Consider the following 24897-nt stretch of genomic DNA (forward strand, 5'->3'; position numbering starts at 1 on the left):
ATATTTTTGAAAGAAATAAAGAGGACCTAAGTAAATGGAAACACACTCTGCGCTCTTTGGAAGACTTAATATTGTTAAGATGCAGTACTCCCCAAATCAATCTATGGATTCAACATAATCCTGATCAAAAGCAAGACATTTTGAAATAAAGGCAAACTAAAAATACTTTTTCCTGAGTCCTCTTTTACAAGTAATACTAAAGAAAATTATTCAGACTAAAGAGAAATAATACTAGAGGGAAGCTTGGTTCTTCAACAATAAAGAAAAAACATTAGAAATGAGAAATATCTAGAAATATATAAAAGACTATGGTTTCTCCATTTAAATTCTTTAAAAATGATCTGTTTTAAGTAAAAATTAAAGTATTTTCCAGTGGGCTTTTAATTATGGAGATACAATAGATATGAAAACCATAATATAAAAAATAGCAAAAAAGGCATGGTAATGGGATCTATATGACTGCAAGATTTCTCTACTTTACCTAAAGTGATACAGTATTAACTCTGGTAGACTAAAAAAATCATACTACCTGTACCACTGCCCCCAGACACTACGGCAGGAGATGCTTGGGCAGAGGCTGGGTGCTAAGACTCTGGCTCTGGAGGTCAGTTCCAGGAAGAGGACTAGGGTTGGCTGCATAGAGACAGCCTGAGGGGCTAGGGAGTGGTGAGAGGAGGAAGGCAGACCTCATCTTTCCCTGTGCATGCACACACAGACTGTCATAGAGTGGGGTGCCTCTGGTGCAGGCTATGGGTGGCGAGGCACCACTTGCATGGGCTATGGGCAACAGGACTTCTTGCGAGGCCTATGGGTGGCCAGGCACCTCTTGCATGTGCTAAGGGCAGTGTGGGGCTAAATGCAATGCAGTGCCTCTTACACTGCCTGTGTACAGGCAGCAGGGGCAAACCACAGCAGTCATCTCAGATACCAGAAGTGGGCATATCACGCCACCACTAGGGGTCTGTGAACAGGCACCACCTGCAGCCCTGGTCACCTTAGAGGACGGCAAAGAAAAGGTCACTGCAACTGAGCACCACTTGTTGCTTTCATTCCCATGGGAACTCATGCACCCTGCTGCTGCCACTGCCAAATGCTCCGGGTGCCAACTACACCTATCTGATCACTGTCCCTTCACAGGGCCCTGCAACTAGTAGCAACCTGTACCACCTTCCTGTGGGTCCTTGCCACTGTCAAGGGCCCAGCAACCAGGCACTGGCTACTAGCCCTGACCATTGCCTCCATCTCCCTAGAAGTACGCATAGCACCCTAAAAATAAATAGTTAAGCCCTCACAAAATACCCAGGGCTGCTCATGCATATAAACAGCCCTCCAAGACTACAGTAGTTGTTTTCCCTAGACTCAAAGAATAAGAAAAATATAAGCAAAATGAAGAAGCTCAGGTACCATTCCCAGTTAAAAGAACAGGAGAATTCACCTGAAGGAGTAAACAATGAAACAGACCTCTGCATTCTAATAGATACCAAGTTCAAAAAGGAAAGAGTGAAAATACTGAAGGAATTAAGAGCAGATATGAATAGTAATGAAGATTACTTTAGGAAGGAACTAGGAAATATAAAGAGGAACCAAGAAAAATTAGAAATTCCTTTGCAGAGATGCAAGCTGAGTTAAAGGCACTAAAGTGCAGAAGGAATAATTCAGAGGAACAAATTAGTGACTTGGAAGACAGAATAATGGAAATCACCCAATCAGGACAGCAGGCAGAAAACCAAATGAAAAACATGAAAGCGATATAAGATAGCTATGGATAACATAAAGTGGGCCAATCTATGCATAATAGGGATTCCAGAAGGAGAAGGAAAAGAAAAGGAGATTGAAAATATATTTGAAGAAATTATGTCTGAAAACTTTCTAAATCTAAAGAAAACAGATATCAAGGTACAGGAAGTACAGAGGGCCCCAAACAAGTTGAACCCAAACAGGCCCACACCAAAACATATTGTAATAAAAATGGTAAAAGTTAAAGAGAGGATTCTAAAGGCATCAAGAGAAAAATATAGAATTAATTATAAGGGAACTCCCATAAGGCTATCAGCTGATTTCTCTATAGAAACTCTATAAGATAGAAGAGAATGGCAAGGTATATTCAAAGTTCTAAAACAGAAAAATTTGCAGCCTAGAATACTCTAGCCACCAAGAATATCATTTAAAATAGAAGGAGAAATAAAGAATTTCTCCAACCAACAAAAACTAAAAGAGTTTTTTTAGAATGGGCAATACTAAACCCATTCTAAAAGAAATACTGAAAGGGCTCTTCTAAATAAAAAAGTAAAAAGATATAGTATGGGGGAAATCACAATTGGAAAGTAATCACTTAAATAAGCCAGTATACAAATCTAAAAGAAAAAAAAAAAAACTACTATAAAAGCAATGATAAACAACAAGGAACAGCAAACGGACAAACATGAAAGATGTTAAAAAAGAACTTCAAAATCATAAAATGTGGGCAAGGAAAGTAAGACAATCCAGAGGTTTTTTTTTTTTGTTTTTTTTTTTACAATGTGTTTGAGCCTATATGACTATCAGGCCGATGCAAGCAAATATAGGAAGGCGTTAACATACTTGAGAACACTAAGAACAATTTATGCCAACCAATTGACAACTTATATGAAACAGACAAATTTCTTGAAAGTTACAACTCAGGGAAGCAGACCCAAGAAGAAATAGAATTTGAATAGTCTTTTTTCTATTAAAAAAGACAAATTCCTTATCAAAAATTGTTCCCCAAAGAGAATTCCAAGCCGAACTGGTTTTACTGGTAAATTCTAAAAACCATTCAAGGAAAAAATAATACCTATCTTACACAAACTTTTTCAGAACATAGAAGTATGAGACACTGCTCAACTCATTTTACAAAGTCAATATAACCCAATACCAAAATCTGAGTAAGAAGATTACAAATTATATCTTAATGAAGTTGTAAATTTTTCCTTAAAAATGGAGTCCTGTTACCTTTGTAGTCCTGTAACAATCTTGAACCACACACAAATGACTTCCACTTACAGAAAGGCCTTGAAGGACCTGATTATAATACAGCCTCAGGTGAAAACATATAGGTTAACATGTACTCTTTGGATACTTTTCTAATGATTTTGTTCCATAGCAGAGAAAGTACAACCTGCAGGTTGAATTCAGTTCAGGCTTTTTTGTTTTGTTTTATTTGTTTTGTTTTGTTTTTTGCTTTGTAATGCCTTCAGGCTAAGAACAAATTTTACATTTTAAGTGTTGTTAAGAAGTGACAGCATCTATATGTTGCCTGCAGAGCCTAAAATAGTTACCCTTTGACCTTTACACATAGTTTGCTCTCCTTGTTAGAGTAACAAGTTTATAACATTAAGCACCTTTATTATTCTACTATCAGGAGGAGTGGGTACCCAACAAACTTGAAACCAGGACACCTGCCAGGTCTCCTGTCTTCTTCCCTCCACATAGCTCTGTGCCCTGTGATTGATTCATTCATTCAATAAATATGTAGGCAAGTCCTACTATATATCAGTACATCATTGTGTCTGCAATATAATGATGTACAAGATAGGTACCTCTGCCCTCAATGAGTTACCAGATTCTGCAGAAGAGGTCTCATTGCCTGTTCAATGAATGACTTAATCATTCCAGCCCTCTTAGCAGGGTCACAGTGGGCAACAATGATTAGATGAGTATAACACACCTTCCCTACCTTTTTGCTTCTCGGGCTTACTTTGCACTGTGCACTGAACATCATGCTTCTCTGGAACTGAGATTTTTCTTCATTACAATGTAGAGATAATAATATATTTAAGGATAAAAGATGAAAAACTAATGTGAATACATACAGATGCAAATATAAGATATTATTGTAGCCTTATCTTTTTCAATTGAATGTTTCAAAATTGTCAAACCTTCTCTCAAATTGAAGCTCCTTCTTAAATCTCACATTTAAAATAAAACTAACACAGTTGAAACATTAGGGAAAGATAATGCTGAGGAGGTTTTGTTAATGCATCCAAAAATAACTCCCTATTTTCAAGTTAATGTAAAAATCTCCAAATCCAAAGGATATGCATCTTAATGTGTTAAAAAGCATTAGCTAACATTTACTTAGCCACTGATAATTATTTGGATTCTAAATCCAGAAGGTGTAAGAAAGATTGTCAAAAGGAGACAAAAGGCAGCATTAAATGGGTAGAAAATAAAATACCATTCAACAAAATGCAACTGAGGGTATTTTCTGGATAAAATGGTTGTAATCGATTTTTTATTTCATGAAATAGAAATATTTGGTGAAAGGAAGACCCCATGTTTGAAGATCAATGTCTGAAGCTGAGGCCATCTACTCATGCTCTACTTTATTGAGGGCAGATACTGCTATACCCTCATGAGTTCAGCCCCAAGCAGAGTGTCTGACATACATAAATGATTCATGTTTATTGCAAGGGGTTTACACATATATACCTCAACAATTCTCTCCTTTTTGAGGGCATCCTTAGCCAAACTGTGGTATGCTCTACTTGGCTTCTAACTGTTTCTCCAAAGTTGCACAAAATCGTGCCCTGCTCTTCCAGAATGGGTCAGAGCATAAAGCATTCTGGCCAAAGCTCCTCCCACAGCCATGAGCCACTGGCCAAAATAATAAGAAAGGGAAAGGGAAAAATACTGATCTGCTGACACTGATGGGTAACACAAAACCAAAAACCCACTTCTAGACTTTCCCACATCAATTTTCCAGGCCCAGGAACTGCAGACTGCCAAAGCACTGCCCAAAACAGTTTCAGACCACACCTCCAACTAATCTCCCCTTCCAGCCTTACTGTCCCTCCTCGTTCTGCAAACATGTCGGGCTGCTCTATCTCTGCAGCATTGCACTTGGAATGAGATTTCCCCAAAGGGAAACATGGTCTGCTTCCTCACCTCCATCCAATTTTTAGTATGTCATCTTTCCCTGACCACCCCTAAAATTGACCTCTTCGATCCATGTATTCCCTTTCTCTTAACTTTTATCCATAATACTTCTCACACTAAATATTATATATACTATAAAGTTTACTAAACTTTATACTATACTAAATTTATACTATTCTAAATGTACACTATAAAGTTTACTGACTTAGTTGTTTATTTTCTCTTGTCCCTCCTTCCCTCACTGGAAGGGAAGAGAAGGAGGGGATGCAAAGCCCTGTAAGTAAGAGAAGTTGCATATTACAGATCCCTTTTTTTTTTTTTATTTTGGCCACACCAGCTCAGCAATTCATATTAGCATGTTGAAGGCTGCAAAGTATTTTTTTTTATAATTTTTTATATTTTATTTTCCCACTGTACAGCAAGGGGGTCAGGTTATCCTTACATGTATACATTATAATTACATTTTTTCCCCCACCCTTTCCTCTGTTGCAACATGAGTATCTAGACAAAGTTCTCAATGCTACAAAGCAGGATCTCCTTGTAAATCTATTCTAAGTTGTGTCTGATGAGCCCAAGCTCCCGATCCCTCCCACTCCCTCCCCCTCCCATCAGGCAGCCACAAGTCTCTTCTCCACGTCCATGATTTTCTTTTCTGAGGAGATGTTCATTTGTGCTGGATATTAGATTCCAGTTATAAGTGATATCATATGGTATTTGTCTTTGTCTTTCTGGCTCATTTCACTCAGTATGAGAGTCTCTAGCTCCATCCATGTTGCTGCAAATGGCATTATGTCATTCTTTTTGATGGCTGAGTAGTATTCCATTGTGTATATATACCACCTCTTCCGAATCCAATCCTCTGTCGATGGACATTTGGGTTGTTTCCATGTCCTGGCTATTGTGAATAGTGCTGCCATGAACATGCGGGTGCACGTGTCTCTTTTAAGGAGAGTTTTGTCCGGATAGATGCCCAAGAGTGGGATTGCGGGGTCATATGGAAGTTCTATGGATAGATTTCTAAGGTATCTCCACACTGTTCTCCATAGTGGCTGTACCAGTTGACATTCCCACCAACAGTGCAGGAGGGTTCCCTTTTCTCCACAGCCCCTCCAGCACTTGTTATTTGTGGATTTATTAATGATGGCCATTCTGACTGGTGTGAGGTGATATCTCATGGTAGTTTTGATTTGCATTTCTCTTATACTCAGTGACGTTGAGCATTTTTTCATGTGTTTGTTGGCCATCTGTATATCTTCTTTGGAGAAATGTCTATTCAGGTCTTTTGCCCATTTTTCCATTGATTGATTGGCTTTTTTGCTGTTGGGTTGTATAAGTTGTTTATATATTCTAGAGATTAAGCCCTTGTCAGTTGTATCATTTGAGACTATTTTCTCCCATTCTGTAAGTTGTCTTTTTGTTTTCTTTTGGGTTTCCTTTGCTGTGCAAAAGCTTTTCAGTTTGGTTAGGTCCCATGGGTTTATTTTTGCTCTGATTTCGATTGCTTTGGGAGACGGACCTGAGAAAATATTCATGATGTTGATGTCAGAGAGTGTTTTGCCTCTGTTTTCTTCTAGGAGTTTGATGGTGTCCCGTGGTATATTTAAGTCTTTCAGCCATTTGGAGTTAATTTTTGTGCATGGTGTGAGGGTGTGTTCTAGTTTCATTGCTTTGCATGCAGCTGTCCAGGTTTCCCAGCAATGCTTGCTGAATAGACTTTCTTTTTCCCACTTTATGTTCTTGCCTCCCTTGTCAAAGATTAATTGACCATAGGTGTCAGCGTTTATTTCCGGGTTCTCTCTTCTGTTCCATTGGTCTGTCTGTCTGTTTTGATACCAGTACCACACTGTTTTGATGACTGTGGCTTTGTAGTATTTCTTGAAGTCTGAGAGAGTTATGCCTCCTGCTTGGTTTTTGTTTCTCAGGATTGCTTTGGCGATTCTGGGTCTTTTGTGGTTCCATATAAATGTTTGGATTGTTTGTTCTAGTTCTGTGAAAAATGTCCTGGGTAATTTGATAGGGATTGCATTGAAGCTGTAGATTGCTTTGGGTAGTATGGCCATTTTTCAATATTGATTTTCCCAATCCAGGAACATGGAATATCTTTCCATTTCTTTACATCTTCTTTGACTTCTTTGATTAAAGTTTTATAGTTCTCGGCATATAGGGCCTTTACCTCCTTGGTCAGGTGTATTCCGAGGTATTTGATTTTGTGAGGTGCAATTTTAAAAGGTATCGTATTTTTGTATTCCTTTTCTAATATTTCATTGCTGGTATACAGAAATGCAACTGACTTCTGAATGTTCATCTTATATCCTGCTACTTTGCTGAATTTATTAATCAGTTCAAGTAGTTTTGGGGTTAAGTCCTTAGGGTTTTCTATGTATAGTATCATGTCATCTGCATATAGTGACAGTTTTATCTCTTCTCTTCCTATATGGATGCCTTTTATTTCTTTTGTTTGTCTAATTGCTGTGGCTAGGACTTCCAAAACTATGTTGAAGTGCAGTGGTGAGAGTGGGCATCCCTGTCTTGTTCCAGATTTGAGTGAGAAGGCTTTCAGTTTTTCCCCATTGAGTATTATATTTGCTGTGGGTGCAAAGTATTTCTAAAAATAAAAATAACCTTTTTCGGAGTTCCCGTCGTGGCGCAGTGCTTAACGAATCCGACTAGGAACCATGAGGTTGCGGGTTCGGTTCCTGCCCTTGCTCAGTGGGTTAACGATCCGGCGTTGCCGTGAGCTGTGGTGTAGGTTGCAGACGCGGCTCGGATCCCGCGTTGCTGTGGCTCTGGCATAGGCCAGTGGCTACAGCTCCGATTCGACCCCTAGCCTGGGAACCTCCATATGCTGCGGCAGCAGCCCAAGAAATAGCAACAACGACAAAAAAAAAAAAATAACCTTTTTCATTAAAGAAATATTTTTAACTTCATTAAACTTTTGTAAACAGAATATTTAACCTTGTAGCATTTATTAATAGCTGTCAGAACATACAAGCAGAGAAACACAGGTTAGAGATAGTTTTTCTTTCAAGGGAAAATGACTAAAGTCATTCTTCTAAATAAATATTGTCTTTATTCTTATTCTGCTTGATCTCTACACTGTATATCTAAGCACTTCTAGAAGCATCTCCATCTATTTACTTACTGCCTGTTCTCTTCTCTCTGCTAAATTCTCCGGACATTCTTTCTCTGTTTCCTCAGATGTTTCATATCTGCCCTTTAAATTTTTTTTTTTCTCTTTTTAGGGCCGCACCCATAGCATATGGAAGTTCCCAGGCTAGGGATAGACTTGGAGCTGCAGCTGCCAGCCTACACCACAACCATAGCAACGCCAGACCCGAGCAGCGTCTGCGACCTATACCACAGGCCACAGCAAGGCTGGTTCCTTAGCCCATTGAGTGGGGCCAGGGATCAAACCCACATCCTCATGGATACTAGTCAGATTTGTAACCCTCTGAGCCACAATGGGAACTTCCTGCCCTTTAATTTTTATCTACATGCACTCCATTAAATGTCTTACTTTTCCTCTTTCACTTTTCTTGTCCTTGGAGAGATTAGTCTTATATTTTCAACTTTCACTTCTGTAAAAATCCTCATGACTCTACCCCAAAGCCCAGATTATGCTGCCAAAGACCAAGATAGGGTCGACTGCTATCTTTTGCAAAAGAAAACAATTTTAAAAACCAATACCTTCATCATCTTAACCAAATCTTCATTCCAACCTTCCCCACCCCATTTTTGCAATTAGAAACACCATTTTCAGAATTCCTGTTGTGGCATAGCAGAAATGAATCCAACTAGCTACCATGAAGTTTCGGGTTCAATCCCTGGCCTCAGTCAATGGGTTAAGGATCCGGTGTCACCATTAGCTGTGGTGTAGGTCACAGATGTGGCTCAGATTCTGCATTGCTATGGCTGTGGTGTAGGCTGGAAGCTGCAGCAGCTCCAGTTGGACCCCTAGTCTGGGAAATTTCATATGCCACAAGTATGGCCCTAAAAAGCAAAAAAAAAAAAAGAAGAAGAAGAAAAAAGAAACTCCTTTTTCCTTGTCTACAAAACTCTGAATGTTGGAATTTATCTTTACTATTTTCTCTTTTTCTCTACAATCTCTCCCATCCCCATTATTTAGTGTCCTCATTTCTTGCTCATTCTCTCAGATAGGTACTTTGTTCTTTGGACCCCTCCCCATTCCCCTCCTGCTTTTCTCCCACCTGTGGACTGTAATTACAACACTACCATGTCCCATCTCAATGTGAGAGCCCTGCTACCAACCATTCTTTGTTCCTAATTTGTCTTGTGTATCCAAGCCAGACTCCTCCAAGTATGAGCTTCACTCCCTCACCTGAATACTTACTCCTCTGTGTTAATCATCTTTTTTCCTTACCATTCCACATAGCCCCTACTCTCCCTGCATTTTTTTATTCTCACTGATCTCACTAGACTCTTTCCAGAGCCTTTTGAAAAAGACTAAAAATGAAAAATAGAAACTATATTACAAAGAAAGTCTTATTCATTATAGCAGGGAAGAAGAAAAATGAACACTGGAGCAGGGGAAACAGAGAACTTTACCACTTAAGGAGCTTTGTCTGCCAGTCATTACATTACAGTCAAACTCTACTATATGCATTAACAGAGTGGAACAGGCCATAGTACACAAGAAAATTTAAAAGTCAGATATATGTTCTGGATTTTGCATTTGAATATGAAATCTGGGAATTCAAAAAACATCTTAAAAATAAAACCATAACTATATACTATATTAAACAAAATTGAGTCAAAATGGACACAAAAGCTAAATGTAAATCCTAAACTGAAAAAATAAAACTTCTAGAAGAAAATATAGAAGAGCTTTGTGATATCCTTGAGTTTCGCAAAAAGAAAACAAAACAAAACAAAAAACCTATTAGAAAAGACATGAAAAGTATGAACCATGAAAAAATACATAAATTTGACTTTATCAAATCAAAAAATTTTCTCTTTGAAAGACATTGTCATGAGAATAAAAAGACAAGACTGGGAAGAAAAAATTGCAAAACGCAAAACGCAAATGTTATAAAGAGCTTATATCTAGATTACATGAAGAACTCTCACAATCCAATCAATAGGAGATGTTTTCTTAAAGGCGGGGAGGAGACAAAATATTTGACAGTCATTTTGCCATAAAGGAGATATAAGTGGACAATAGCAAATGAGGAGATATTTAATATTATTAACTTATTAGGGAAATGAGATAACTCTACATTCCTACAAGAAGGATGAAAATGAAAAAGACTCACCATACCAAATATTGGTGAGAATGTGGAAGACTGGAACCCTCGTATATTGCTGTTGAGATTATAAAAGGCTACTGCCATTGTGGAACATACAGTTTGCCAGTTTCTTAACAAGTTGAACAGAAGTTTACCATGTGACACAGAAATCCCACTCCAATGTATTTACCACAGATAGAAACAAAACAAAACAAAACAACCATACAAAGACCTGCTCATAAGTATTTATGGCAGCTTTTATACAACTGCCCAAAGCTGGAAACAACCCAAATGTTGATCAACTAGTGAATGGATAAACAAATAAAATGGAATACTTTGGTGATAAAAAGGAATAAACTGTTGATATCTGCATCAATAAGAATGAATATCAAAGCATTAGGATAAGTAAGGGAAGCCAGGCATAAAAGGCTACATACTGTATGATTTTATATATATTCTATTTATTTCACTCTGAAAAAAGCAAAGAAGAAATGAAATCAGTGGTTGCTGGGGGCTGGCTATGGGATTGATTACAAAAAGGCACCAGAAAGTTTATGGAATGATTGAATGTACTGTCTCTGTCAACTACAGTGGTAGTAGTTACACAACTGAATGCATTTGTCAAGACTCATTGAACTTCATACCTAAAAAGGGCGGATTTTACTGCATATAAGTTATACTTCAATAAAACGCACTTTTAAAAAATCAAGACTTGTTTTAAAAATCAGAAAAGAGAAGGTAAATATTTTGTTCTTCTTATCCCAACCTACTTGTTAACTTCTGTCCTCAGCCATCTTCACACTGAAAATAATTTCTTAGTATTAGCTTAGTGACACACCTTTAAATCTTTTGAACAGCAAAAACAAGGTTAAGACTGTGTCTAAAAGTTTCCAGTGGCAAACAAAATAGGAATAGAAATTTACACTGTAAAATTTCAACAACTCTGGGATTTACAAAGAGGGTATTAACAAAACAACAACATCAAGTGTGGAGTCAGTGTTCTTATTATCACATCCTGAAGTCAGAATGACTTTTTCCCCTAAAAAATGTCATAAGCTAAAATTGAACTCCATCTATAAATGATGTATAGCCACCCACTTAAACTAAATACACCATCTATAATTTCATAACGAAGGAAACCAACAGTTCCAGTCAAACTCAACTCCTTGCCAGTCCCTGCAGTGGCCTTTATGTCCCCACATCTAAGTCCTGCTCACTATGTTCTGTGCACAGGTCATGCTGTTCTCCCCACTTCATCACATCTGAATCCTTTCTGTCCTTCAGGGTCAATCTCATATGGTAAAGAGTTCAAGATCCTTTCAAACATCCTCTTGACTATGCTCTCTGCCTTTTGTGAACTGCCATAGCATCTCTTACAATTCCTCAATTTCTGTACCATACTTCTGTGGGTACTGATATAATTAACCTAATGCACTGTAAGCTGATGGATGCTGAAGCCTCAGTGTGAGTCATCTTCAAACTTCCCACAGCAACTAGCTCAGCGTCTTGAAGTAACAAATACCTAATAAACATCTGTTGAATAACTGAATATTAAATTTAGACTGTATTTGATGTGATCACAGAAAAACATGGCACAAACACAGAAAATGGCCCACTCGAAAATTTTATTGATCTCTATTTTGTTTCAAGGTAATAGACTTACTCTTATATAAGATATATCCTAGTGTCTTTTGACAGTTTATCATCACATTTGTTTGAAAACTATCAGATAAAATATAGGCAAATTCAATGGAAAGAGTTCCCAAAGGCCAAAGCAAAAAACACTTTGAGCAATAAAATAAATAAAATTGTACGGGATTATAACCAAAAATATAAAATATATATACATACTGACATAAATACCTGATTGAATGAGTAAAGGGAAGAGAACAATCTCCCACTGCAGAGGAATTATAAATAATTTATACAGATATGCTGCCCTTAAGGATCTCATTTCTTATATGGGCTTCTTAAAATGAATTCCTTCCAAAGAGAACAGATGGAAATGGGAGGGGGAGAAATCTGACAAATACCACCCCAGCCAATTGATCAAGATTGAGATCAATGGTAAGCTGAGTTGAGAGTATGTTTCCTTGATATAATGTGATGAGGAGGGCACTTTTCCTCCCCAAACATATAACCCCAGTCCAAACATCAGAAAAACATCCAAGAAACCTCAGTAAGGAACCTTCCACAAGATACCTGACCAGTGCTCCCCAAAACTGTCAAGGTTATCAAAAAGAAGTCAGGTCTAAGAAACCACCATGGCCAAGAGGAGCCCAAAGAGACATACATGACAATTACAAATAATGTGCTATCCTGGATAGGACTCTGGAACAGAAAATGGAAAATCTGAATAAAGTATAGTGTTCATAATAATTTATGATTATTGGTTCACTAACAGCAACCTACTAATGTAGGCTGTTAACAATGGGGGAACCTGGGTGTGGAGTAAATAGGAAATCTGCACTATCTTTGCAAATTTCCTGTAAAGTTAAAACTGTTTAAAATAAAAATTTATTGAGGTCCCATTGTGGCTCAGCGGGTTAAGAACCTGACATAGAGTCCATGAGGATGCAGGTTCAACCCCTGGCCTCGCTCAGTGGATTAAGGATCTGATGTTGCCACAAGCTGTGGCATAGGTCACAGATGCAGCTTGGATTTGGCATTGCTGTGGCTGCAGCTCCAATTCCATCCCTAGCCAGGGAACATCCATAAGCCACAAGTGTGGCCCTAAAGCAAAAGGAAAAATAAATAAATAAAATTTATTTTTGAAAAAATATGCAAGTTTTAAATGTTAAGTTATCCTGAAACAGAAACATGTTTCTAGGCAATAAATTTTTAAATTATATCATATGAGATTCACCCTATAGAGAAACACTTCCCTGGACATAATTTAGTCCAGGGTAAAAAGCTCCAGATAAAGTTTCTGAAAACAAATAAACTTAGTACTTTTAATATTCATTCTAAAGTTGTATTTTAATGTATAATTTAAAAATAATTGCTTAATTATTGCACAGGATTTCCTTTACCCTAATTTCACAAAGAAGTAATACAATTTTATACTGAAAGCCATTGAAAAATGTATGACTTTATTTACAGAAATTCGTCCTGTGGTAAGCTTTACCTAAAATAAGGAGGTAATTGATTTCTCTCTTATCTTTCCCCCACCCAAATAATGGGACAGTATATTTTGCTATTAGGAAAAAAAAACAAAAACAAAAAAAACCCTTCATGTTCTTAATTTTCACAAACATCCTTACAAAATAAATTGCAAAGAAATTTGATACTGGTAAGATCTTAGTCACTTTCCATTGCTAAAATTATAATCTTTTTTAATCTTAATGAGCTTCCTGAATAAATGATTCTCAATACTGGAGATCCTTGAAGAAAGACTGGAGATATTTGAAAAAAGTGGAAGAGGGTTGTTTTCCATTTAGTTAGTTGTTGTTTAGGATGGAAGATAACAGAGCATGTTCAGATGCCATGGGAATGATTCTCTAGAGTCTCACAGGTCAGCCCCTTCCAGCTGACTGATGTGGAGAAAATCACAGCTCTGGGTCTCAGATTTATCATTTATAAAGTGAAAAGACTATCATTCACAATCACTTACCTCTAAATTCATTCTAGCTAAAAAAAAAATCTGAAGTCTAAGTATAATTTCGCATTTGCCTTTCAAATAAGCATAGTGAGCTTGATTCCCAGTAACCCCACAGCCTCTCAAGTGCAGACTCTTTGAAATTAATGGAAATAGGGATGGGAGTTTATGTCTCTGCAAAAGTAATTGTGCTGCAGAAGATATGACTCATTGGGACCAGCATACCTAACTCAACTTTGATTTCAAGATTTGTTTCTTGTTCCCTGGCCTCTAAGAATAGTCTTCAATAAGGTAGAGAGTAGCCTCTCTTTCCTCAGCACACAGAAGCCAGCATGCAGACAGATTCAAAGAGAAGGTAAAAGAGGAGACAAAACCTTCATGTTTGTAAGATAACAGAGGATTTTAGGAAAACCATGCTTAAGATGATAACCTTAATATTAATGTTGCTTGAGAACTCACCAGGGCTGCCACAAAGCAGACACTGTGATATAGGACTTGAGGCCAAAGAGATCAGCGTTTCCATTTAAATAGGCACAGATGAATGGTGAGGGTCAGCCCTGAAATATATCATGCCGCCAAACTCCTTCCAGGCCCACCACTTCCCTGGCATCCATCACTTTTATTACCTTAGTTATTTATATATTTAACAAAAAAGAAGAGGAAGGAAAAAGATGTTCAGAGACAAATATCCAAATTTTCACAATGATTGTGTTCTCCTCAGTGTCTAGTTTTTCCTTTGCCAGACCGCCTTTCGGAGCATGTGACATGTGTAGTCACACAGGACTGCACAGTCAGCAGGCCTCACGTTGGCATAATGCTTTATCATCACCACCTTGAATTTCAAAATTTTTTAACAAGGGGCTCAACATACTCATCTTGCATTATGTCCAGCAAATTATGTAGCTGGTCATGACCATTGCCTGGGGAGATATTTTGATCTTCAGAAATCTCTACCTACACTTCTTTTCCTTACATTGACAAGAGACATTTTACTGAATCCCTACTGAATGTCAAGGGTTGATCCATGGAATTCTCTATGCCTATACAGGTTTCTCACATTACCCAAAAGTAGAGCATTCCCATGAAAACTGTAAGTCAAAATGGTGTAAAGCAAAGATGCAATTACTTTAGGACACACCTTGCTAATGGATGCACAGCATAAACTGAGATAGAGCCAGATGCTCACAGACAAAGTTCACAGCCATGGCAGCTGGAAGCTGAGATGCTGAGTGTAGCTCCCTGGGAAGGAATGTGGTGGTGCCACCCTCCCTGCTCAGGGTGTATGGTGCCTCTCTAACAGCCCACTGTAAAACATGCTGAATGCTATTTCTGCTTTTTGCCTTTTTTTGTAAAAGCAGAGATTCTTTCAGATTTCTTTCTGTTAGCAAAAACAGGTACTCATGTAGGTCTTTTGTGAAAGCAAAGTGGCATAAAGCGAACTTTCAAAAAGCAGAGCAGACCATACACATTATGGCCTAACGTTACCAGAAAAAAAAAATTGCCCAACCCAGTAGCCCTGAGCCATCCACATTCCTGGTTTCCATTCTCTGCCCAACACTTTCCATAATCCCATATTTGCAGTCCTCTGTTCCTCCATTCCCAACAATTTCACCAATTTCCTTAAAACCCTGTCAACCCTCTGATCCTCAAGTGAGACATTTTCCTTGTTCTTCATGGATGTCCTACAGACCTCTCAGACTCAACATTGCCCAGACATCAGCCTTCCCCTTTCGCCCAAGCCTGCTCCTATTTCAATGACTGTCATGGCTTTCCTCTCCATTGTCCAAAAAGGAAACTTGGTAGTCATCCTTGACCCTTTTCCACATCAAAATCATTTCCAAGTTTTGCCATCTTAATATTTTTTTAATCTGTTCACATTTGTCCATCCCTTTTGACATTTCTTCAATGAACACACCCATAACTATTCTCTTGGTTTACCACAAAAACATCCTAAATGGTTCCATGTTCCCAGTGTAAATTTTCCTCCCGATCACCAAACACATTTTCACGTTATTGTCTTAAAAATTTTATAATACAAAATCTGATCATGTTCTGTGGTACACTGAGAGAAAAAAAAAAAAAAAACTGCCACTTTTCCCCCGGATTCTAGGCCAGCCTTGTAACTTGCTCTGACCAGTAGAATGTGGAAGAAATGTGATACTGTAGGAGTTCTATACTAAGGCTTCCAGAGGCCATAGGGGCATAGTTTCCTGATGTCACTCGGGATGTTCTCTACTGGTTGCTGGAGATATTTTTCCATATATAACTAGAGTGCTAATTGAAAGGTTTCATTTGCTCATCAATTCCTAAAGTCATTCTCCCTTCTTGATATCCCATTCATAGTATCCTGGTCTTGGACACTGTAAGTTATCTTTGACCCTTTTCTCACCTTTACTCTCCATATTCACTTTCTCTAAAATCACATCATTGCTAGATTCAAAAGGTCCCTGATTCATCCTTTCACTTTCAGTGCCATACCTTCCCCTGAGTCTAGGTCCCTAACTGAATTACAGAGCAATTCCTTGACTAGTCTCCAGGCTCTAGTCTTGTGCCTTCAAAACATTTTAAGTACAGCATTCAGACAAACTTCTTTAAAAGCTTCCTTTTATTTCTCTCACACACAAAAGTCCATAACAATTCACCACTTCCCCATTTCATCAAGCCAATACATTCTATGTCACTTTCAAGGGCTCCTCCTCTCAAGTCTACCCACATTTATTTCCTAGTAGTATCCGTTTATATATACCCTCTTCATCATACCAGTTCAGTTTTCTCAGCTATACGGAAAGTGCCCAGTAGGATCCCCCTGCCCTTAGTCAATCATGGACGCTCGGTCACCTATGCTTTGCTCTCAACTAATCTGTCCTTCTGGAACCAACTCAAATTCTACCTCCTTCAACTCCCTGGACCTAAATCAAAGACATGATGCTAATCCTTGCACTACCCAAAGTAGTTGTTTGAAGCCAGATGAATGACATGTTTTCAAATCTGTACTCTTAGGGGATTAAACCTTGCAGCTGGAACAGTGGAAAATTCACTAATCCTTCCAAGACTAATCCATATCCCATTCTCCCTGAGCTTGCCCTCCTCTACCCTGGTCAAGCACTTGTGTTCTAAATGTTTCCTGTGTAATCATTTTCCTTCATTTTCTAACCATCTAGTACACTTTGGGGGGCTGGGCACCATGTCATATACTGATCAGGTAACCCTGTGGTATTTGACATATAATTTGCAGTCAGACTAGTAGTTATGAACAGATACTACACAGACTCTGCAGCCTACAGGAGGTGACTAGTATTCATTTTTAGTTCAAAATAAAAGGTGTGGCATAATACGTCCCAGTAATTATGTCTCTGAGAAAGAGAACAGAAATGGAGGCACTATGAAGGACTTATCATGGCTAGTTTAAAAGAGGAAGAAACATCATGTCTGTTTTCATTGACTCTTCAAATGTAATAACAGAGGCCAGCTTTTGATATTGTTTCAAATGCTGTGACATCTGTCTAACACTTTTAAAAACACTCCTCACTGAAAAAAAAAATATGGTGAATTAGATCCATCATGGTAAATGATACAACACAAATAGAATGAGTGTTTTGTTAAAATGACTCTTCACTGAAGAAAAAAATATCGTCCAAATATAACAATATCACCACCATCCAACTATTACTTAAAAATAGACCTACGCTTTTCCCATTAGTGTTGCCCAAGGGGTTTAACGTGAAATAAGGAAGTTAAAATGGTTGAGATTAGAGTCCCACCAAAAATAAAATATTCTTCTCGGCATTACATAACATGAAATAAGGACTACGGAACTATCGGAAAGATGTATATAAGGGTAATTTGTGCCTGAAAACTGAGAAACAACATTAAACCTTGAAAAGTTTCTCTCTCCTCTCCTTCTTCTCCAATCCATATATATCTACAAAAACGTTTCATCACAGAGTAGGTATTAATTACCTTCTGATAATTTAATCGAATACAACTATCTAGAGTAAAAAGTAACTTGCTTCAACTATCAATTTCTACATTTATCTTACTAACCTTCATTCACACTTTACCAAAAGATGCATTCAAATGATCACACCACTACATTTGTCACTGAAAAAATCACATATTTATTTACTTATCATACAAAAACACTATGTGCATATAGATAAAATGATGTACTGACAATATAAAATACCAAATATACCATATACTTCAATATATTTATTCTAATATCAAAACTATATGTGTTCAAATCCGGTCCCAGGGAGTAGTAAAATTTGGTCAATTTCAAATTATAGAAACCACGCTACAAATTTATACACTCAAAACATTTAAACCATTGTCTTTTAAAAGAAAAGTTATGTGGAAGTAGCAACTCCATTGGTCCTGTTTGACCCAACACATTCAACTTAAAGAATTTAAATTGTTCTAAATGATTTTAAGTCTACTGTGACAGTTTTCATCAAGTGCTATTGTCACGAAGCAAACTGGAGTTCTCAGCATGATGTGAATCTGAATATCTTCAAAACTGCCCATGTTGAGAAAGAGCCAGCAAAGGTCAATCAAACTAGGATGTGAGTAGCTTGGCCTAACAATACAAATTTGAACACAATGATGCTGCAACTGGTCCCCTGAGCTACACTTCACCAGCTAAATCCATTGGGTCAACAGTATGCAATTTTTCAGATGAGACTTTTCTACACAATATTGCTCATTATTATTATTCTTAAGAGAAATATTCAAAGGTTTCTGTAAAGCCTTGTGTCTAGATCCCAGAGCATAAAACCCTTAGCTTATGTAAAAAGGCATATTTAAAATATCCCTATCTAGGAGTTCCCATTGTGGTACAGAGGAAAAGAATCCAACTAGTATCCATGAGGATGCATGTTCAATCCCCGGCCTTGCTCAGTGGGTCAGGGATCTGGCATTGCTATGAGCTCTGGTGTGGGTCGCAGATGTGGCTTAATTCGGGTGTTGCTGTGGCTGTGGCATAGGCCGACAGCTGCAGCTCCAATTCTACCCCTAGCCTGGGAACTTCCATATGCCGTGAGTGTGGCCATAAAAAGGGAAATAAATTAATTAATTATATTAAATAAATACATAAAATATCTCTATCTAAAGCAGTCTGACATTAATAACAACAATAACAAAGGTGTATATAATTTGGCAATCTATAAAGTGCTTTGGACTTTGTATAAAGGAATAAATCACAGGTATAAAGGAATCATTTACTCTCAGAATATCTCTGTAGGGTAAAAATTATTATGCCCATTTGCAAATGATAAAGAGATACTCAGGGCTGTTAAGTGACAGAGATAAAATTTGTCCTTTGATTACGAATCTGATACTCCTTCCACTTAAAGAATTAAGATTTCAACAATGCCTACGTACGAGGAATCATATGAACTGTTACTGTGGTACCCTGGGCTAGTGCTGGAGAATTTTAAAAGCAAAACGTAAAGTAATGATAAGGCCCATGGACTTCTTTGTGCATTTTCAAAAACTGATCTAATATCAAGTTGCCAGTAACTATTCTACAAAAAGGGCTCATGACAGTGCAGTCCCTTGCTTATTATGATGATCTTAGAAAACAAAATTAAAAGAGAACTTAACTCTAAGCTCTTTATTTAATGAGCAGAGCTTACATAAGTGCAGAAATAATACCCTGGAGCTACTTTATACAAGAGCCACAAAAGATCTACCACAGATGAGTGACAGAAACATAATTAGTAAGAGTTCATGCAGTTGCCAAGTTGCTATTATTTAGAAGCGCACTCTCTCCAAGTTGGGCTCTTGCTACCAGTCACCAGAAAGTGCAGAATGGTAACTCAAGAACAGATGATACTGCTGTGAATTCCAGGGGAGTACTGCTGAGAGGTCTCTAATGAGAAACCACGTTCCTATCCTGACTTGCCTATGACTCTGCAATGTGACAACAGCAACAACAAAAGACAAAGGAGTACAGCTGTTCCTTTCTTGAGAAATTTAACAGCAATGCAAATGCTCCCAGTTCAGGAGGGACTGGCTGATCACTTATGTCCACACTCTAGATGGCATCCTACTTGCTGCTGTGCTCCAGGCTCAGGGAAGGCCCCAGGGATTCATCCCATCAGGACCATTGGATGTAGCCTGTGTCCACGTGAGACAATGATCAGGTACCACCAATTTATGTTGGTTCTAGAGGGAGCCAAATTAAGCAAGACATTAAGCCTATTTTCCTCTTGTAGACCAGATCTTGAAGCTACCTACCTTTTCCTGAAATATTCCAAAGAGTAAAAGACAGGGAGATTCCATAGATCCTGTTCTGGATCTTGTGCCTGTGTGCCTCTAGGTTTAGCATTGGGGTGAGGAGACCCAGTTGGCCACAATCTCCTCAATATCTTGAGCTAACTTCACATTCAGGAAAAACTACCTTGCAACTTCACTGCAAGAGTAGTTTGGGGCTTGGGGCTTTTTTTGTTTTGTTTTGTTTTGTGTTTTGTTTTTGATAATAATGGTGGAGGTGGAAATCTTTCAAGGGAATTGTAGGGAAGGGGTAGGGTGGATTGAAGCTGTTCCTTTAGAAAATATTCATTGGAAGGCATGCCTTTTAACTTTGAAACCACCATGTGAGTCAAAAATGAATCTCGTGGATGAGAAGAACCCAAGATACCAGCAAAGAATCCAATGCTGATTAATTCAAGCGTTAAGCAAATATTAACTACCCGACATGGTGCAGGCCTTTATTCCACCAAATCATTTTCACACAATAGCTTGGAACTCCTATAAAAATGAAAGTTCTCAAGCAAAGAATATTTGCAGTTTAACCCTAAAATGTTGCTTTAAGACATGAATTCTATTCAATTTAAAAGGAATAGGACATAATGATTCTACTTTCCCTCCCATCTTTGCCACTAAATGAGATTGGACAAAATAATGATTTCTAATGTATAAAGAGCTTATAGGATTCAGATTTCTTAGCCTATTTCCATGGGAAACATAATGAATGATTACATAATGAATGATTTTTTTTCTGTATTCAGCATGAAATAGTAAATAGGCATGCTATCTACGCAAGGACTGAAATGACACAAAAGCAGCATGGTAATGGTTGTAGCTATAAAAACCCTCACACAAGACCCAGGGGACTTGATGCCTGATCTCTTGAGGCTGACTTAGAAACATTTCACAGGGGTTACAGAAGGACTTCTACAAAATACAGCAAACTGATTCCAAGATTAGGGTCTGGGAAACAGCAAGGGAAGAACCGAATTCTTGAGCAGCAATAACTCACTGAATAGGAAACTGGACAACAGGTGCATGTTTTGGAACTCAGGTAAATCTCAACAAGCAGGTGTGATCATTCATACGTGGTAAAGCTTCCTTGATGAAAGCATCCCCAGAGAATTAGATTAATTTGGTTAATCATCTTCCAAGAGAGTACATCCAAATTTTTTTTTTCAAATAACTGGTTTTTCTTAGCTGTTCAGGGCTCTCTGAGAGGCATGGGCTATATCTGAAAAATGGTGCTACAAATAAGGATGAACTAATACACTCTTTTCCCTTAAGCGGTTTTTAGTCTAACTAGAGAAATGTCAGGGGTGATGGTGGGGAGAGGTGTTCAAAAGAATTTAAAGGTGTAATGTGAATATTTTCTGCTGAAAAAACAAGGACTTTTCACTTAAGCTGGTCCTTGGGAATAGAAGTTGAACAGAAAGAAAACACCTAAGTTGCAGTGACATATGCCACAGCACCCCTCCCCCACCCCCGTCACAGGAACTGCCATATGCTGTGGGTGCAGCAAAATCATAACAATAATAATTTTTTAAAAATGAAAAGAACATTGAGAACACATGCTCAGGTGGGGTGAAAAGTAAGGCAAGTTAAAAGTGGACAGTAGGCCTATGGATCAACCAAGTCACAGAAAGACTCAGGTTTTAGGGCAGGAATTTCTAGGCAGTCTAAGCCCATCTGATCTGACTAATGATCATGCACCTGCCAGCTGATACAGGTGAGCCTCAGAGGGAGACTGGTGCTTAAGGCACCTCTTGCTTATTCTTGGTCCATGTTTACTGTGTCCACAACTCCGCATTCTTGTCCTGTGATTATGTATCTACATCCCCACTTCCATTTCCTTCAAATTCTGCATCCCTGTGACTGCCTAAGAGAGAGACAGCAGGTCTCTCCTTCAGCTTTCACTTTTTACCTCTGACTTCTGCTCCCAACACACCCTCCATAGCCTCAGCTCAAAGAGCAAGCCAATGCTGCTGCCTGTCTTGACCATGCCCATCACAAGAACATATCCAATCACAACTGGGTTTTAAGGAGATTACAAAAGCGACAAGTCTGAGTGTCAAAATCTGAGTATCACCGTTATACAACATATAAATTCTGTATTTACCAATTCTCATTTGTAAATGTTACCATGGTTAATATATCCTGGCATTTTTGTGGATTTCTTGTACACTTAGGGCCCACCATTTCTCACAGGCCAATAAGGACTCAAATTAAGGTGCATTCCTATGAATTCCTCCCAAACTACTCCAACCCACAATGAGTACATTCTCCCTTGAGATCTTGAGAGACTTCAAACCATAGTGCATGTTTTGGGATCTTCATAAGAGTGGGGAACATGTACTGAGTGTGTACTCTGTCCTAGTGTGTTGTATACAATGCCTTCCTTTACCCTGATTATGTACCTACAAGGTTAATAGTATTCTACCCATTTCACTAGTGAGGAAAAGGAAGCTCAGAACTCAACTTAAGATATTTTAGCTAATAAATATTGATTCAAAGTAGCTCAAATTCAAACACCGCCACTAAGTAGCAACAGCAGTCTTAGATTATTCTGTAGTACCTGTCTTATAAGCCTGGACTGTAAATTGCTCTTGTTCTGAATTCATATAACACCCAATACAGTGTTAGGTATACTGTGGGCACCTAATTCACTATCTGCATATACAATATATGATGGGACTGGAAAGTCTCTGCGTAAGTGGGGAAAAAATGAATATCATTTAATTTTACTTTGATCTATAAACAGCTGGATGGATTTGCACACAGCCAAGACAATAAACTATGACTACAGAATAATGGACGAAACAATAAAATTAGTCCATTCAATGAGAAAAAAACAACAAAGTGATTCTAAGACATCACATTAATTAAAAACTGATACTGCTTTATAAGATTTGTTCATTTGTTTTTTAAGTTCTATACATGTGAAAACACAGTGTTTGTCTTTCTTTGTTTGACTTATTTCAATTAATATAATACCCTCAGGGTCCACCCATGTTGTTGCAAATAGCAAGATTTTATTCTTTTTTATGGCTAAGATTCCACTGTGTACATACATATACTACATTTTCTTTATACATTCATTGTTGCTGGACCCTTAGATTGCTTCCATATCTTGGTTATTGTAAATAATGATATGATCAATATTAGAGCAAAAATATCTTTTCAAATTATTGTTTTCATTTTCTTTGGATAAACACCCAGGAATGGAATTGCTGGAACATATGACAGTTCCATTTTTATATTTTAAGGAATTTCCATACTGTTTTCCACAGAGGCTGTACCAATTTACATTCTCACCAACAGTGCACATGGGTTCTTTTTTCTCCATCCTCGCCACCACTTGTTACTTCTTGTCTTTTCAATGACAGCCATTATGACAAGTGTGAGGTGATATCTTGCTGTGATTTTTTTTTTTTGGTCTTTTTGCCATTTCTTGGGCCGCTCCTGCAGCATATGGAGGTTCCCAGGCTAGGGGTTGAATCGGAGCTATAGCCACCGGCCTATGCCAGAGCCACAGCAATGCAGGATCCGAGCCGCGTCTGCGACCTACACCACAGCTCACGGCAACGCTGGATGGTTAACCCACTGAGCAAGGGCAGGGACCGAACCCGCAACCTCATGGTTCCTAGTCGGATTCGTTAACCACTGCACCACGCGGGAACTCCCTTGCTGTGATTTTGATTTGCATTTCCCTGATGATTAGTGATGTTGAGCTTCTTTTCATAGGTCTATTAGCTATCTGCATATCTTCTTTGGAAAAATGCCTATCCAAGTTCTCTGCCTATTTTTTAATTGGATGGCCTGTTGTGGTTGTTTTTTTATATTGAGTTGTACAAATCAGAAACAGACTCATAGATACAGAGAACAAGGTAGTGGTTGCCAGAGGGGAGAGGGGTTGAAGGGATGAATGAAATAGGGACAGGGGACTAAGAGGTATGAACTTCCAATTATAAAATAAAGAAGCCATAGGGATGTAATGTACAGCACAGGGAAGAGAGTCAATAACATTATAACTTTGTATGGTGTGTAATCTATAAAAATATCCAATCCCTATGCTGCACACCTGAAACTAATATAATAAGTTAACTATACTTCAGTTAAAGAAAAATTGATTCTGTGAGATGTTCTCATCTAGGCTGGCTAGGTTGAACCAGGTTTCCTAATTTTATTTCTCTTGAGCACGAGCAACGCCTCACAGAAAGTGTGGTAGGTACTGGAGAGCAGAAATGCACCTTCTTATTTGCAGACATATCCATCCCAGAAAATAATTGCACAAATTTACTTTCAAACACCTTATTGATTTGGCTGACTTGAAAATATTATGCTTTTCCTTTACTCAGGGTAAAGGAAAGATACCTCCCCTGGGGTAAATTCAGGCTAAACAGAAATTATGACATCTCACCCCATCTGACCTTGTAATTCATACACTGCTGATCAATGTTTAAAGGCCTGCTGCCCAGTCTCCAAAGCCCCCCCAAGAATGTCATATACACAGAAAGCTGGCACCTGGATAAGCTTCAAAGTCCCCACATGGGCACTGGGGTGAGCTCATCACATCAGGCTAAAAACCAGCCTTTGTTCACAGTGTCACATCTTGCCTTAGCAGGAGATGGCTTCCTCACAATCACGTCCATTCATGAGGGGAGAGCACTGGGGTCCCCAATGAACAACTCCTCATTGAGCTGCAGAAAACAGGGAAATAGCTGCCGTGTTTTCCCAGTGATGTTATTAATATTTAAGTGCTGTTCTCTGGGGGGGGGGGGGGGGCGTGAGGGGAAGCATAAGAGCCCAACTCTAAGAAGGCTCTGACCTATTTTCATGATTACTGCTGCACTAAGGAACTAATTGCTCAAAAAGAAAAAAAAAAAAATCCCATCCATCCAAATT

General features: G+C 38.3%; 1 protein-coding gene and 1 long non-coding RNA gene across 2 annotated transcripts in view; one reads left to right on the forward strand and one right to left on the reverse strand.

The window, feature by feature from the left end:
- The window catches only part of SLC35F1 (solute carrier family 35 member F1), a 412817-nt gene that overhangs the window by 283331 nt on the left and 104589 nt on the right, over nt 1-24897 (reverse strand). The window lies entirely within an intron of this gene.
- Nucleotides 19449-24897, forward strand: part of LOC125115564 (uncharacterized) — a 38337-nt gene continuing 32888 nt past the window's right edge. The window contains exon 1 of the long non-coding RNA XR_007132134.1: nt 19449-19886. This is a non-coding gene — a long non-coding RNA (uncharacterized LOC125115564). The remainder of the gene's footprint in view (nt 19887-24897) is intronic.

Source organism: Phacochoerus africanus, chromosome 2 (genome assembly GCF_016906955.1).
Source record: "Phacochoerus africanus isolate WHEZ1 chromosome 2, ROS_Pafr_v1, whole genome shotgun sequence".
Lineage (NCBI taxonomy): Eukaryota > Metazoa > Chordata > Mammalia > Artiodactyla > Suidae > Phacochoerus > Phacochoerus africanus.